The sequence below is a fragment of the Zootoca vivipara genome, chromosome 12, assembly GCF_963506605.1.
Source record: "Zootoca vivipara chromosome 12, rZooViv1.1, whole genome shotgun sequence".
In the NCBI taxonomy this organism is placed as follows: domain Eukaryota; kingdom Metazoa; phylum Chordata; class Lepidosauria; order Squamata; family Lacertidae; genus Zootoca; species Zootoca vivipara.
Window position 1 is genome coordinate 26,430,522 of NC_083287.1, and position 16,317 is coordinate 26,446,838.

The following is a 16,317-nucleotide window of genomic DNA, read 5'->3' on the forward strand; positions in this document are numbered from 1 at the left end:
TCTACAAATAAGTATGCATTTTTGGCAACTACTGGAATTCTCCACTGCCCACAATGGGGATTGCTAAAGCTGTGATAGGCAAAACCCAACAGGTTTGCTTGCTTTCCCGCACTTTAAAACTTGTGTTCTTTTCCCCACTCCTTCCTACATGTCCACCTGAGGATGTTTCAAGCTTGCCAAAGAGCAGAGGAACTCCAGTACACCAATGTGTCTTATGCTTTAGATTACTGTACTCAGTGCTAAGGTGTTAGATGCTGTTAAGAAGCAGACCTCCATGTCCTGAGTTTCAAGGCAAAGCGGCCAAAAAAACCCCAATCTGTTTACTAGCAGAGGTTTTTTTCTGTAATAATAGCGTGTACCAAATTTCAGCTTCGAGGATGTTTTGGGAGTACTTTAGTTTTAATATCATCTCAGTAAGAAAGTCAGACCTGAGCATCTTTAATATTGCAATATTTATTTCCATAGAGAGAAGTAAATGAATTGTAACTTGCCACAAGGGTTCACACACTCACAAAAATCAAGCAGTATATACTTCATATTATCACAGGTGTGCTGTATCCCAATTTAACATGTGGGTTGACTTCTCCGCACTGACTGATAAATTGGCCACAAGAAAATGTTACAGATGAGAAAATACGGATAAACATAAAATGTGAAACTTTGTTTATTCAAATACACAGAAAAAATATGTTTCGTTTGTATGTTTGTGTGCCGCTTCCTTCTTCTTTGTCAATAAGGGACAAATATTGATACTGTACATTAGCAGGAGGTTAAACGAAGAGAGACTGACCTGGTTGTGTTGTTGAACTCATTGTTGTTGATGGAGAGATGAACATTTGACACAAAGAGATCAAATCACACCAACTGTAGTTTGGATTTCTATAAGTTCATCCAAGTTGATGCAACTCTGTGATTTCAACCTATTAATGAAAAAAAAAATCATGTAAAATATATTACCCATAGTTGTGAAAGCTATCTTTAATCACCCTGGGATCTTTGGATAAAGGGCAGTATATGAATTGAATAATAATAATAATCTTGTGGAATGAGACAATAGTGCCCTGATCCAACCAACCCCATTGAATAATAATAATAATAATAATAATAATAATAATAATAATAATAATAATTTATTATTGGCCAAGTACATTTTCCAACATACTTGGAATTTGTTTCGGCTACATTGCAATGTAAACATGCACACACTGTTCCACACACAATACAAATAAGCAAGGAAACCCACCCATAATTGACCTCCCCTTCAGCTACACATCTACAAATTTAACAATTTAATGGCATAAGGGGAAAAAACTGTTCCTGTGCCTGGCCGATTTTGTATATGAAGACCTGTAGCGATGTCCAGATGGGAGTAAATCTAGCAGATGATGGCAGGGATGTAAAGGATCTGCTACAATTCTCTGCTCTCTTCTTAACTCTGGTAGCATAGATCGACTCTATTGTAGGCCAGCTAGCACCATATACCCTTTCTGCAATTCTTACAGCTCGTTGGAGCCTTTTCTTGTCTGTCTTGGAGGCTGTACCATACCAAGCAGTAATAGAATTACAGAGAACAGTTTCAATGATGCTTCTGTAAAATTGGATCAACACTTCCTGGGGCAATTTTAATTTCCTTAGTTGACGCAGAAAATACGGAGGTCCATAAATAAATAAATAAATAAATAAATAAGGTCCACATTGACTTCAGAGCTGGACAAGCTGCCACACTAATTATAACCCCATCCTAGAGACGTGGAAAAAAAACTATGATTGTGAAACTGAGGGGTAAAATTTGGAAAGCACCGCATCTCTCTGGTGTTACTGGTGGGGGGGAGAGAGAGACTTACAAAGAACCTGTCCATATTTAATTTTTCTCTCACATGGATGCATGCAATATATAAAAGCTGGTAACTTGCAAAAGCACAATCTGAAGGGTGCATGTCAAAGAGCTCTCATCCAGTGCCGGATAATAATAATTAACAATAATTTATTATTTATACCCCGCCCATCTGGCCAGGTTCCCCCAGCCACTCTGGGCGGCTCCAGCCACTCTGGGCGGATTTACTTACTGTATAAGCTAAACAAGCTATAGCTTAGGACCCCACTCTCTTGGGGGCCCCAAAAAAATTTAAAGGGAAAATAACTGGATGTACATTTCCAAAATATAAAATAAAATAAAACCTACATACAGCAACAGTGTTTTGTGTTGTGATAGGCTCCTATGATGTAAGTAATGGTCCCCGCATGCTTGCCTGCTCCCTAAAACATCACTGGTTTGCTCATTTCTATATATACTTCTTAATTGTATTTCAGTTCAACAATTACTTTGACAAAATACATATTTTGTTATGTATAAATGGCTTTAGATACCTATTAGGTCCATAAATTACCATATCGCATATATTCAACACACAGAAAAAACAGTGACAGTCTGTTGTTGACAAAGGACAGCTGGACATATAAAGGGCCCCATTACCTTCAGTAGCTTAAATCAAACCTAAATCCGGCCCTGCTCTCATCCAAGGGTAAGCAATCAGAACACAAGATGGAGAGGACGTTAATGGAGTGTCGCTTCAGGTAGGATGAGGAGGAAATGGAGGAGGTGAAGAACCAAACACCTCTAGAACTGTAGCGCTGCCCGAGTTATGGAACACCCTCCTTCTAGAGGCATGGATGGCCACATGGTACTTGGGAGTTTACTGCTCAGTGGAAATTTACTTGATTTCTCTTGCTTTTGCTGGCTATTGTTAGATTGTTTTTGACCCATGACCTTGAGACTGATGGTGTTGACGTTTTACTGTTATCTTAATTGTGTTCCGTGATTTGCAATTAAACAAGTTATTTCTTTATTTTATTTAAACTGTTTTGAGGCCACGTCTGGAAAAAAAGTGGTACAGGGGACTCCCCACTTACGCATGTTCGACTCACATGCAACCACATATACGCATGGTGCCAGGAAATTAATAATTATTTGATTTAAACTGTAGAAAGGTGCGGAAAGGGGGGGGAAACGGCCCAAAAAGAGTGCAAAAACTGGGGGGGGGGAGTGTGAGTTGGTAAAACGGCTAGCAATCCCAGGAGCCTTTGCAATTGTAATCTGACTCGCAGCCAAGCACTTTGGAGTCCCAGTCTACCCCCTTGTCATTGTTTCCACATCGTCCTCCACCAACGAAGAAGGCTGAGAGCCACCATTTCCCTCAGTCATGCCAGTCTGGTAAGTGCTGCTGGTTTTCAAAAGAGTTTTTTAAGGGTTTCCAGAGGTTTAGAGGGTGTTTACTGGCTTTTTAGATGGCTTTCCCCACTATATGTGATTTAGCATGTATGGCAGTATCTGGAAACATAACCCCCACATAAATAGGGAGTCACCTGTATATGCAAATACTAAATTAATGATGATGATGATGATGATGATGATGATGATGATGTATCAAAAATTAGGCCCAGAAAACTAAAAGCAACTTGGTAGCTACTAGGATAAAATAAAATGTGAACTCTTCCAACACAAGGCAAGTTAAATGCTAGCAAAGCACATAATGATGATTGTCTGCTTGAATGTCCCTAAACACATCTCACATTTTGAAAATTCTGGCCCTTACAGAATAGGTTGTAGAGGTTATCTCTGCTTAGTATAATTCCAAAGCATCCAAGAATTCAGCTGCAAGCTTTGCAGAGTACTTGCAAACGAGTCTTTTATCAATTCTTTCTGCTGTTACTAATACATTTTGTGAAATTACAACTAGAAATATGCCCAAAGAGAGATGATATACTCGCAATTATTCATTTCATACTGTGTGGAACTTTCTTTTTTTAATAAATCAAAGATTGAGGCATATCAAATTGCACTGAAATTGAACAAGAGTAATATTTTCATGGGTATTTGGAAGACTTCATTCTGCCACGTTTAGCAGATTTTACACATGCATCCGAATTGATCTCACTGTTGTAACATCTTTACTTTTTGAAAGCTTCTTAGACTTGGCATATCTTAGAAAGCAGAATATTGAAACAAAAATTAGTTTAGTGGTTGTCACATCAAAATCAATCAAGAATGCACTACTGTATTGCTGAAACTTATTTACTAAAAACATACTAGACTCTTAGACATAAAACTAGAGCCTTCATGCAGACAGTGACATATGGCGGGGAGATAAATTTCTAAAAACAAAGTGTACTGGTAATTCCTCCTCCTCCATTTGTTAACAATGAAAATTAAACCCCAGGGGAAAAAATTGAATGCTTTCTGAACATAATTATATGTTAACGGTTTTTGTTGTTATTATTTCATATTGTCATGCTTTCAAGAAAACCTTCTCTTTTTATACATTATGGTTTAAACATGACATAGAACTCAGTCCGAACCATGTCTACCCAGAAATAAGTCTGATTGACTTCAATGCGGCTTACTCCCTAGTAAATGACATTAGGATTACAGCCTTAATTAACTGGCTTGAACAGAAGTGACCGAAACATTGCAAAAAGAATGCATGCCTCCCCTCTCCTGCAACTCCCTACTTCCCAAGTTTCCAAAACAAACTTTTGCAAAGAGGAGGTGGTCAACCAACAGTGGGTCAGGCACCCTAGACACAGGAGGAAAAAGCCTCACATGTTTCTTATGGTCTTCTACAATGGGTAGGGTTTCTTGGCATGCCAATCAATGTGAAAAATTAAGGTAGGAAGTTTTTTAAACCACCGATGCACAGATGGAAAAGAGTTCAGCCATGTCTGCTGGCCTTCCAGTTGACCCCAACACTCCCATTCTAATGTGTTTCACATGAAAGGTGTACACATGGTCTCTCTGCGCAGTTAGGTATCCTGCAAAATGCAGAATACCAAATCAAGCAGAAAGAGCCTATGCACCTACAAGTTGTATTGGCGCAGGATCTTGGAGCATAGGAAGCTGCCTTATATTGACTCAGTCCATCGAACCACTGAGGTCAGTATTGTCTACACTGCCAGTGGCTCTCTAGGATTTCAGGCAATCCCCTACTAGGGATTGAACCTGGGATCTTCGGCAAGCAAAGCAGATGTTCCACCACTGAGCCACAACCCTACCCTTGATCTCTGCACAGGCAGATACACTTCACTCCCTCTAGTTTGCATAGCTGAATATGGCCTTCTTCTCACTCAGGATGCAAACTCATATCTGGACTGTCCCATCTCCAACTGCACGTCCGGTGGATCACATAATTGGATTCCCCTCCATATGAAACAACATCCTTCCACATAAAGAACTGCCATATCATGGGAAGAAGCCTAGCCATCCAGTTTTCTCACAGAGCTTACACAGTATGCACCTATAGAAAAACATTGTCCATTCTGGTCTACAAGTTCTGCTGGATGCTCAGGTAGCAGCCTGGTTTGCATGCCATGCTAAGCCAAACTATAGCTTAGGGCTTGTCCACACTTCTCTTTCTAGGCATGGGTACAAGTGGTTTTGCATTTGCTCTGCAACCTTCCCCTAGAAAACATGTTCTTAACTGCTGAATTGGAACCAACAGCAATCTACAAAAAACCCAATGCCCATTTGGCCCGATTCAATGGTAAACCACAGATTTACAAGGGGGGAAGTACAGTAGTGGGCAAGCAGATGAGCCCTTAGGGGCAGCACACACACTCCTGCTGGTAAGATCAGTGTCACTTAGCTCTTCTCCAGGATTTCTGCTGCTGTGCTGAGCTAAACCACACCCAGCTTACCATGTCATCTGAAACCAGGCTCATTGTTTATCTCCCCACAGACTAACCATGCGCTTTAGCTCAGGTTTGTTCTTGGTTTATGGCTCAGAGTTTTGATCACAGGGCAACAGGTCAACAGCAGAACAGGAAAAGCAAGGCAACCACAATCGCCTCCCCAAGAGGGAGGCATGGTAATGGCCTGCGTGTCATTGCAGTCTTTTATCCTCAAATCTCTACATCTTGTCTACATGGAGTGGATTGTTTTGTTTGGAGGGAATGTTCAGTGAATTGGGCCTCCACCTATTGCCTCACATGGCACAGCCGAAACAGACCTATCTCTACTTATATCTAATTTCTGTTATTGTTTAGTTTACTATTAGGAGGCAGGCATGATGCTGGCACTGGGGGGAGGAAGAAAGGAAAACAAAACCATGCTTCAGTCTGATGAACAGCCTTCATTGTGCAGCCAAAGATAATGATGATCTCCAGAGTGTGACTTACAATGCAGTTTGATAAACTGGCAAATTAGCTTCCAAATAGAGGTTGACAAAATGAAATCCATAGTTATCCATGAAGATGAGACACACAAAAAATAACATCTGATGAAGTGGATTCCAGTCTATAAAAGCTTATGCTATAATAATTAGTTACTCAAAGGTGCTGTAAGACTCTCTGTTATTTGCTACAACAGACTTAACATGCCTACCCCTCTGGAAATAAATGGATAGAAATAATGGAAAGCGTGTGAATGAATTTATATATTAAGACACGGGAAATCATGTTAAGTGGCAAATGAAATGGGCCACCATTGTTTCAGAAGTAACAATGGAGGAGTTAAAGAAATAGAGTTATCACAATAGACACAAGTAAAAATTACCGGTATGTGTTCATATCATTATATTTTCTTCTCCTTTGTAGTAAAGATTCAAGTGATTTCCACAAACCTTAAATTAGTATCAAAATAATGGATTATAAAATTGTAACAATGGATCAACAGCAGCACAACTGTTACAGATGCTCAAGAGCTGCATACATATATACAGCCAGGTAGGTATTGTAATGTTAAAAACATACTGTGCCATTAACATGCATATAGTTATGTTACATGGATGTTTGTTATAACAGCTCTGCAGGTGCACCAATTCAGTGTTGTAAAAAATAATAATCTAAAAATAAGTTCATAACATATGCACAAAGATAATAAGAAAAAATAAAGTAAAGAAAGTATATACAGTGGTACCTCGCTAGATGAATGCCTCACAAGACGAATTTTTCGCAAGACGAATGCGTTTTGCGATTTCAATGGAGACTCTCAAGACAAAGTTTCCTATGGTGCACTTCGCAAGACGATTTTTTTCGTCCCATAGGGTGCCTCGCAAGACGAATTTTTTTTATTCGTCTTGTGAGGCACCCTATGGGAAACCGCACTTCAATGCGTTCCTATGGGAGCCACTTCGCAAAATGAATTTTTCGCTATATGAAGCGACTCACAGGACGAATTAAATTCGTCTTGAGAGGCACCACTGTAATAAATATGGGGGGGGGGAGAGACTAGATGGATGGATAGATGAAATAAAACCCATCTATCTATAAACTTGACTTTGTGAGTTATTTTTGGCCCTTGATTGATATATCATGTTGACTAACAATGCAATTTCCAATGTTTTTCTTATCCATTCAATTAATGATAGAAGATTTTGTTTTTCCATATTAGCCAATACATAGTCTTGTACCAATTAAGAGGCTAACAACAAGCTGGATATCAACTTCTCTTACATATTTCTGTTTACACCTAGAAGAGTTGATTTAGGATTTCTGAATAAAATACATATCAATATGCATACTCTCCAGCATATAAGCCCTTATTTTCCTAACTCTAGTTCAGAGGTTGGCAATCCAGCAGGCAACAATCTAATTTTATACAGCTTATTGTGTTCCCTCCCACCAGCACACCTGAGAGTGTGCAAAATGTCCGGGTAATGTACAAAAGCCTATCAATGCATTTCACATTCCCCAAGACCTGCTGGGAGATTGTACACAGGGAAATGTGTGCAATTCCTTCTTCAGAGACAGGTTATGTGCACATTCTCCATGAGGTGTGGTGTATGCACACAATGGCTGGTTGTTATATACATTAACTGCTCAACTCGACAGATTATGTTATGTAGACACACACATGCAGCAGAAGTAACCTCCCGAGTACTACATTTCACTTTTCCTGTTTTGCATTTTACAGAAACAACACATCTAAAATAACCTACTAAACACACAAGCAAGATACAGCCAAACACAGCTAGCTGAAGCAAGAACTCTGTATTCCAAAGCACACACTCAAATCTATCACCCTTAAAGTGATTAACATATGGATTTCATTTCTCATTTTGACACCTTCCGTTGGATTTTTTCCCACTGCCTCTGTTTTTAATACTAATTAACACATAATATTTTGACCGTTTACAACATTTCATCATTAGAGGGTAGTATAATATTTTACAACACTAATCCAGGTTAATGTCCATGCCAAAAAATTGGAATATTTTGATAGAAGGGGAAGCAAGCTAGGTGGCAAATGTGGTGCCTAGGCTTAGAAGTCAGAACCCTGGAAAATTAGCTGTTAGCAGCTGCGAAAACATTTCAACACAATCCCCTTCATTTCAGACACCAGTTTGTGTCTCCTCCACTAACAGCTACAACTGCCAAATGTGTTATTCAATTCTAGACTATAAGAAATACACAAATATGTGTCTCTTCTCGAAATAGCAAGTGTTTCGGTACAGAGGCAGAATATAATGTAGAAAGGCTCAGAAGCATCACCAATTCTAAACTTCAAGAAATTGAAATGAGGTGCTACCAGTAAATCAGGGGTCAGCAAACTTTTTCAGCAGACCACTGTCCCTCAGACCTTTGGGGGGGGGCGACTATATTTTGAGGGGGGGGAATGAACGAATTCCTATGCCCCACAAATAACCCAGAGATGCATTTAAATAAAAGGGCATATTCTACTCATGTAAAAACACACTGATTCCCAGACCATCCGCGGGCTGGATTTAGAAGGCAATTGGGCCAGATCTGGCCCCTGGGCCTTAGTTTGCCTACCCATGTGCTAAATCCTCACCCTGTATCCACAACCCTTATAAGCCACAAGCCCATTGACCATGCATTTTTCACTTAGCTGAGATGTCAAAGTTTCACAGATAAAGTCCTGTTTCACAGATAAAGTGGGGGAGAAGGAGGAAGCTGCAGGCAAGAATGCCCTCAGCCCTACACCCCACCATCTGCTACAATTTGGCACCCCCCCCCAATAGCCCATCTTTCTACATCAGGGGTGGGTAACCAAATTTGGTCCAAGGACCAAATGCAGCCCTTTAGGCCACATGCCTTACTAGCCTTGCTTCAAACTGCCCTTGGGTATTTTTCCCTTGCTGGTCTGTGCCCTTGAACTGAAATTGTAGTTTCTGGTTTTTGTTTTTACTTTTTTACTGTACCCTGCCCTGTGATAAAGGCATACAGTGGAACCTCAGTTTATGAACACCTCAGTTTATGAATTTTCGGTTTATGAACGCCGCGGACCCATCTGGAACGGATTAATTTTGGAACGGAAAGTTTGCTTCAGTTTATGAACGCTTCAGTTTATGAACAGACTTCCGGAACCAATTACACCCATGCTTCAGTTTATGAACGCTTCAGTTTAAGTACTCCGCGGACCCATCTGGAACGGATTAATCCACTTTCCATTACTTTCAATGGGAAAGTTTGCTTCAGTTTATGAACGCTTACTCCGCGGACCGTCTGGAACGGATTAATTCACTTTCCATTACTTTCAATGGGAAAGTTCGCTTCAGTTTATGAACGCTTCAGTTTATGAACAGACTTCCGGAACCAATTGTGTTCATAAACCGAGGTACCACTGTATTAAAAATATTTTAATGTTTTAAATCACATCAATACTTACATACACATGCTATGTGGGAGGACTGTTCTAAACAGCAGCTTACATTTTTTTGGGGGGGGGAACCCAGCCGTAATGATTAATAATTATTTAATTTGCACAAGATTTCTCCTTGCAAAACAAAGCCTTCATTTGCAGCTGCAATAATAACGGAGCTCACAAACTCATTTTCCTTCTCAGTTAACCATTGAACACACATGTGATGATTACAGCAATGTTAGTCCTACTCAGAGTAAACCCACTGAAAGGCTGAGTGTGACTAGCATTGGATATCACCTGTAGGCTGGAAAATCTGCTTCTTAAGAGGCACATATTAAAGACAAGAAATTGCAGCATGCATTTTTTTTTCACCATGTACTGTTAGTGTTATGACAAGGTAGCATAACCTTTAACTAATCATCCTTTAGCTGGCAAATTCTGGGGGTATGTGTGTTTAACTAAATAATCTTGTCTGCATGTGTTATTTATAGATAATTCAGCCTGTCAAGAATTATGGATGAAGAGGGGGAAAGAGCAGACTGCCCTTAAAAAAAAATCCCTCAAACTTTCATCCAAGCTATGTGAAAAGCCGATATTACTCTGGCAGACATCAAAGATTTACATTACATTCCTTTCCATTCACTGTTCTAATTTTTTTAATAATGAAAAAAGAAATTTTTACCACCTTCAGTGAGCCTGTTCTGCCATGTGCAGTTTGCAAGATGTTTTGTCTCAGTACAGAGACCAAAAGTAAATAAATAAATCTGTATTCATCACCAAACAATTCACAGGAGCAGGTTGCTAACTTGCAGCCACATCCCACATATTTAAGGCACATCCTATGGGAGGAGACAGAAGCAACATTGGTGAGCAGCTAGCAAAGGGGATTTCACTAGTAACAGAAAACACAGTTTTCTTAACAAAACCATAGAGAGCTAAGCAGAGAGGGAGGCAGAGAGGGGGCTAACTTTACAATTACGCAGGGTGAGGCAGCTGCCCTGGGCAGCAAATACCATGGGATGGCAACCGTACCCACATTCTCCATGAATCTCCTAAGCATGTCACCTCTGTGCCTCCCCGCAAAGCTAGCCTGTTCCCCTCAGGAACGGTGAAGGATTTAGACACACACCCCCCCATGAAATTTTTCTCCAGGAACATTTCAACTGATTGTAAATTTTCATAAGCGTCTCGGAGAATGTTTTACGGCAACAGGCCTGTTGAGTTTAAATTCTGGTAAGATTAGCCAAGTCATCTGAATGATTATTCCATAGCATTTTTATGGTACTTGTATTGGTATATATACTGTATCTCATTGTACACAACCTTGATATTTCACATCCAATATTGGTACAGTCATACCTCGGGTTAAGTACGCTTCAGGTTGAGTACTTTCAAGTTAAGTACTCCGCGGACCTGTCTGGAATGGATTAATCCACTTTCCATTACTTTCCATGGGAAAGTTCGCTTCAAGTTAAGTATGCTTCAGGTTAAGTACGGACTTCCAGAACCAATTAAGTACTTAACCTGAGGTACCACTGTACATTGATTATTGTCTTCATTTTATAGATCAATGGTCTTATTAGACAGTAAAATTCGTGTTAAATTGCTGTTTTAGGGGGTGTTTTTCATCATCTGGAACGGATTAATCCACTTTCCATTACTTTCAATGGGAAAGTTCGCTTCAGGTTAAGTACCCCTCAGGTTAAGTACGGACTTCCGGAACCAATTAAGTACTTAACCTGATGTACCACTGCATATAAATGCTTTGATAAATAAATAAATAAAATTGCCAGGGTCAAACCAAGATTCAGATGTCACTTTGGTCCTATTCTGTCTGTGGCAGAGGAAGGTACCAACTCATCCTTTGCCTCAGGGAGCAAATGTTCTTGGGCTGGATCTGAAGGACAGTGGCTTTTGTGGCATACACATGCCTCGCTTGCACCTCTCCTAAACAGTTTTTTGCATTGTTTATTTTTTTTAAAAAAACACCTTTAAAATCTGTTTCAGGTGAGAAGGAAAATGTTGTGTACTGCACCAGAGGGAGAAATACCTCTCCTAAATCATTTTAAACTTTATTTAAAAGCTACGCCTGTCTCCAGTCTAACACATTACTTCTTTTCGATTTGAATCCCTACCAATCAAGCAATAGCTTTGAGCAGACCAAATGTGCTGCACTGATGAACTCATGCTACGAATACAGGCCCAATCTTAAGCCTCTCGTCCTGGAAAGTCTGCCCTCTACTGCATGAAAACATGGGAGATAGGAGAGCTGAAAGCTTATCATAATGCCAGTGGTTATGGTATCTCTTTTGGTGCCTCCTAGATCCTGAGGGTGTGGATTTCCCATCTCCCTTGTGGAATGAAGATGAGCTGAAATAAATGAAGTAAAAGTGCTTAGTCCACCAAGCAGAAAATAGTAGTATGTAACCCAAATTCTGACTATATATCTTTCTCACACCCTCTTTGGTTTAACACATAATCAGCAACATTTTTAAGACTGTTCAGCACCTTCTAAAATATCCTAGCGGGCTGTTCAGACACTTAAGACACTGTCATGAAAACTGTTCTTCCTGAATTTAGTTGAATTTTATTCCTTAGGCAGCAATTTGGAACTATTGTACTTTGACTAATTCTCTTCTGAGGAAAAGTCCTCTGGAAAGAAAAAAAAACACACCTTTTCTAGGTACTTCAAATCTAATAAATAAGATATCTCTGTGAGAGGCAACCAGACATGAGGCATCATAAATTCAACAGGGAAGAGATATAAACCCATTACATTTTTTACATCTGCTAAACAGGTTTTGAATGATTGTTTCAAAAACCTGCAAAACTTGTTTAACCACAGTGGACAGTGGATAGAAGAAGGGTTTCACCTACTTTCGGAAGCAAAATTTCTCCCAAACTATTTTCAACTTCATCAGGTTCAAACTAGAAGATACATTAAATGTATACATGCTTTAATTAAATATGCGGATTTAATGTGTCTTGCTTTTTCTATTTTATTTTTTAAAAAATCTGCAGGATCAGGACTGCACCATGGAGAGAGAAAGCTAGCACTTTCCCCCTTTGCTACATTCTCAAAAAAAAAAAAAATGTCCATTCCCTCCTGGGGCAAACTGCAGCTTAGAGTTATGTGGTTTTCAGCTGGGACTGTAACATTAACAATCCTGCAAATCATGGTCCTAGTCCTGATCCTGTCTCCCCATGCCAAGTTGAAAGGTAAACACAAGACACAATAACTGTGTGTCTCTTAGTTTAGCCCTTTAAAACAATTCTGTTTCGTGCTTTAGCCTGAGCATTCTCCTGAAAGCCTTGCATTTATTTCACTTTTCTCTTTCTTTCCATGTTACAAGCCATTTTTTTTGCTTGTGCTGCAGTGTACTTTGATTCCTTCTTGCTGTGTTAGCAGCATGCTGCCTTTCCCATATGTTTGTCAAGCATTTATCTTGCCGTGTCCTGGTTTTGTCCATTCAGCCTGTTATTTGCAGATGAACGGAAGAGTACAAATCAACAGAACTAATGCTGCTGACACTGCGCGTGTTGATTAGGTTTTTGTGTGTTCGGTTACAAATACACTCCTGAATCTTTATGGCTATGCCTTCCCAGGGTGAAATACTGGACTGTGCCCAGATTTAATGCTACCGTATATCCACCCAGAAAATTCCCCTTCATTTCCATCTTATCAATTAAGGACTTGCCAGACCTTCCAAAAAGCATGACTGGCTCCCCTGCGGGGAAGAAGTCCTTTCCCAGCAAAAGAAAAATATTCTCCTTGGCCACTCTGTTTCACCGCACCATGTTTGACGACAACTTTGCTATCATAAGCTGTATTGACAGTATCACATTTGGCCATTTGCAACTTTAACACTGTTGATACAGTGTAATAGCAAAGTTGCTATTGGCCAAATATAATACTCTTGATACAGTCTGTGGTTGTGTATCATTTGCAAGTCAAGAGGCAAAACACTAAGTCTGTACAACTTGTAACCTACCAAGCTATACAGAACTTCCCAGTCATGTTTAGCAGTCCATTAGGAACTCAAAAACAACAGTGACCTCTGGTCACCAAAAAATGGGACTTTGGGGGTTATTGCAGCACACGGCAAGCCACAGAGAACTGTAGCGCATGCTCTTCAACAAGCTAATGGCTCCCAACTCTCCCTTCCATCCCACCTCAAGAAAGACAGTGAGATTCTGAACCAGCACCTGAAGTCACTGATGGACCTGATATGGACTAACAAGCAGAGATTTAATGCAGAACAGACAGAAGTGATTTAAGGAACAGAGGTGAGATCTGTAGTCTTGTGGAAGTATTGCATTCTCTTTTGAGAAACAGGTTCGCTTTTTGAGTGTGACCCCATGCCATGGAACTCACTGGCCTGGGAGATCTGTAACCCTAGCCTTAATGGTGCTTTCGACATCAAGGAATTCTTTTTGGTCTACTTTTCCTAGCATGTTTATGGCATGACCAGTTTATAGTTACTGGAGTTGGGCAGTGGCAGAACTTCATGCTCTGGCACCGGGGGGCGGAGAGCAGGTGGGGGCGGGGCTGGTGTGCGTTCTGGGGGCGTGGTGCCCAGTGTGGGCGGGGGGACAGCCATGATGGCACCCTGCCGGGATCACACTGCTGGGGGCGGTGCGCTCCCCCCCCCACTCCTCTTCCTCCACCAGTGGAGTTGGGTTGGGGCTTCTTTAATCCACTGATCTTTTGAAAATCTGTTTTACCTGCTGTTTTTGGGGTGCATATTTTACACTAACACACACACACACAGAGAGAGAGAGAGAGAGAGAGAGAGAGAGAGAGAGAGAGAGAGAGAGAGAGAATTTTTCCGTATATAAGAATAGGTTTTATTTCCCTAAAAAATAATGTCAAAAATTAGGGGGCATCTTATACACAGATAGTGCTGAGGGTGGACCGGCAATTTGTTGTTGCCCCCCCCCCCCAAATAGGGGGCATCTTATACATGGCGGTGTCTTATATAAACATTTATAATAAATAAAATATCCACAGCAAGTGGACAATTGGTTTGGTGGGTCTTAAACTTCACAGAGCCTCAACAAATCCTATTGAAGGAGTGTCTCCACCCCCATCGTTCTGCCTGGACACTGAGGTCCAGTACAGAGGGCCTTCTGGCGGTTCCCTCGTTGCGAGAAGCCAAGTTGCAGGGAACCAGGCAGAGGGCCTTCTCGGTGGTGGCGCCCGCCCTGTGGAACGCCCTCCCATCAGATGTCAAAGAAAAAAACAGCTACCAGATTTTTAGAAGACATCTGAAGGCAGCCCTGTTTAGGGAGGTTTTTAATGTTTAATAGATTATTTTATTTCATTTTTCTGCTGTAAGCCGCCCAGAGTGGCTGGGGAAACCCAGCCAGATGGGTGGGGTATAAATAATAATATATTATTATTATTATTATTATTATTATTATTATTATTATTATTATTGATTTAACAGAAGTCACAAAACTACCTAACCTTTCAACCTCTGTTCAGTTTTGCTTTTTCATTACTATTGCATTGCTGCCCTTTAGACCAGGTCAATGGTCACCACCGGCCTTGAGGAACTTCTAGAAGATAAATGCTATTGAAAAGGCAGTAAACAAAAGAAGAGTCACAGTGATTACAGTATATTTCTGTTGTCATGAGCACAATTTGATACAACTTTTCTTTCACTCTTCCCAGTGCCCAGCCCCGTTCCAAGAGTGAAAGAAGTGCATTGCTCTCAGCTCAAAGGTCAGACTTCCAGCCTCTAAAGGGAATTTAGAATGCTAACTCAGACACATAAAGAATAGAACATAGGAAGCCATCTTATACAAAGTCAGGGCATTTAGCTCAGTATCACCTACACTGACTGGCAGCATCTCTCCAGGATTTTCTCTACCTGGAGATGCCACAGAGTGAGCCTAGGACCTTTTGCGTATAAATAATGTGGTCCATCACTAGAAGAATGTCGTCCTTCACCAAGAAGTACACAGAATTTAGAAATGTTAGAATTTCCTTTGTATCTTCCCACTAAAATCTTGCCTCCTTCAGCATGCAACAGAGGTGCTGAAGGCAAACAGAAAGGTCCTGAAAACCAAACTGAGTCCCCAGGCTGCCAGCTGCATATCTCCAGCCTAAATCTAAGATCTTCATTAAATGAAATAAACCATAAACCCAAAATGCAAAACTGTCACCTGAACATTAGTTGCTAAAACTACACCTATCATTTCGATGCAGTTGTCCATTAAGTTTACAACGTCTCACAAAAAAATACAGCACTGGATTTCCTACAACTCCTAACTGAACAAGAGAAGTTACTGAAAATAACCATTTTGCCCACAAGGAACACTGAGTGATTGACAGGAGAAGAGAGCTGGAAAAAATGGTCCAGTGTCTCTGTGTACATTCTCACTGTTCCGAGAAAAGTTTCAGAGTCGTCACTGTGCAGTGATGTTTTCCTTTGACACTGTAGCCAGTTAAAACAGTATATACTTTTAGTCACTTTTCCAGCTATAACATTTACAGCCAATTCCAATTTTGAAAATGGCAGCGTTTTGGCTGGTACTAAATGAAGCCTGTTGAATAGTAGCTTTTCCCTGGCAAAGCTGACATTCTATATTAAGTTTTTACATTCATGGAACTGAAAAGGAAATCATTTACGTTTCTCCATTTCAGCTGGTAAATGTAGTTTGGAAGATTAAAGGGTAAATCACATTAGCCCCTCACAGGCAGAAGTACTGTT

At 40.4% G+C, this 16,317-nt stretch overlaps 1 long non-coding RNA gene across 1 annotated transcript in view; it reads right to left on the reverse strand.

The window, feature by feature from the left end:
* The window catches only part of LOC132592857 (uncharacterized), a 53,874-nt gene that overhangs the window by 22,033 nt on the left and 15,524 nt on the right, over positions 1 to 16,317 (reverse strand). Inside the window, exon 2 of the long non-coding RNA XR_009558387.1 lies at positions 791 to 920. This is a non-coding gene — a long non-coding RNA (uncharacterized LOC132592857). The remainder of the gene's footprint in view (positions 1 to 790; positions 921 to 16,317) is intronic.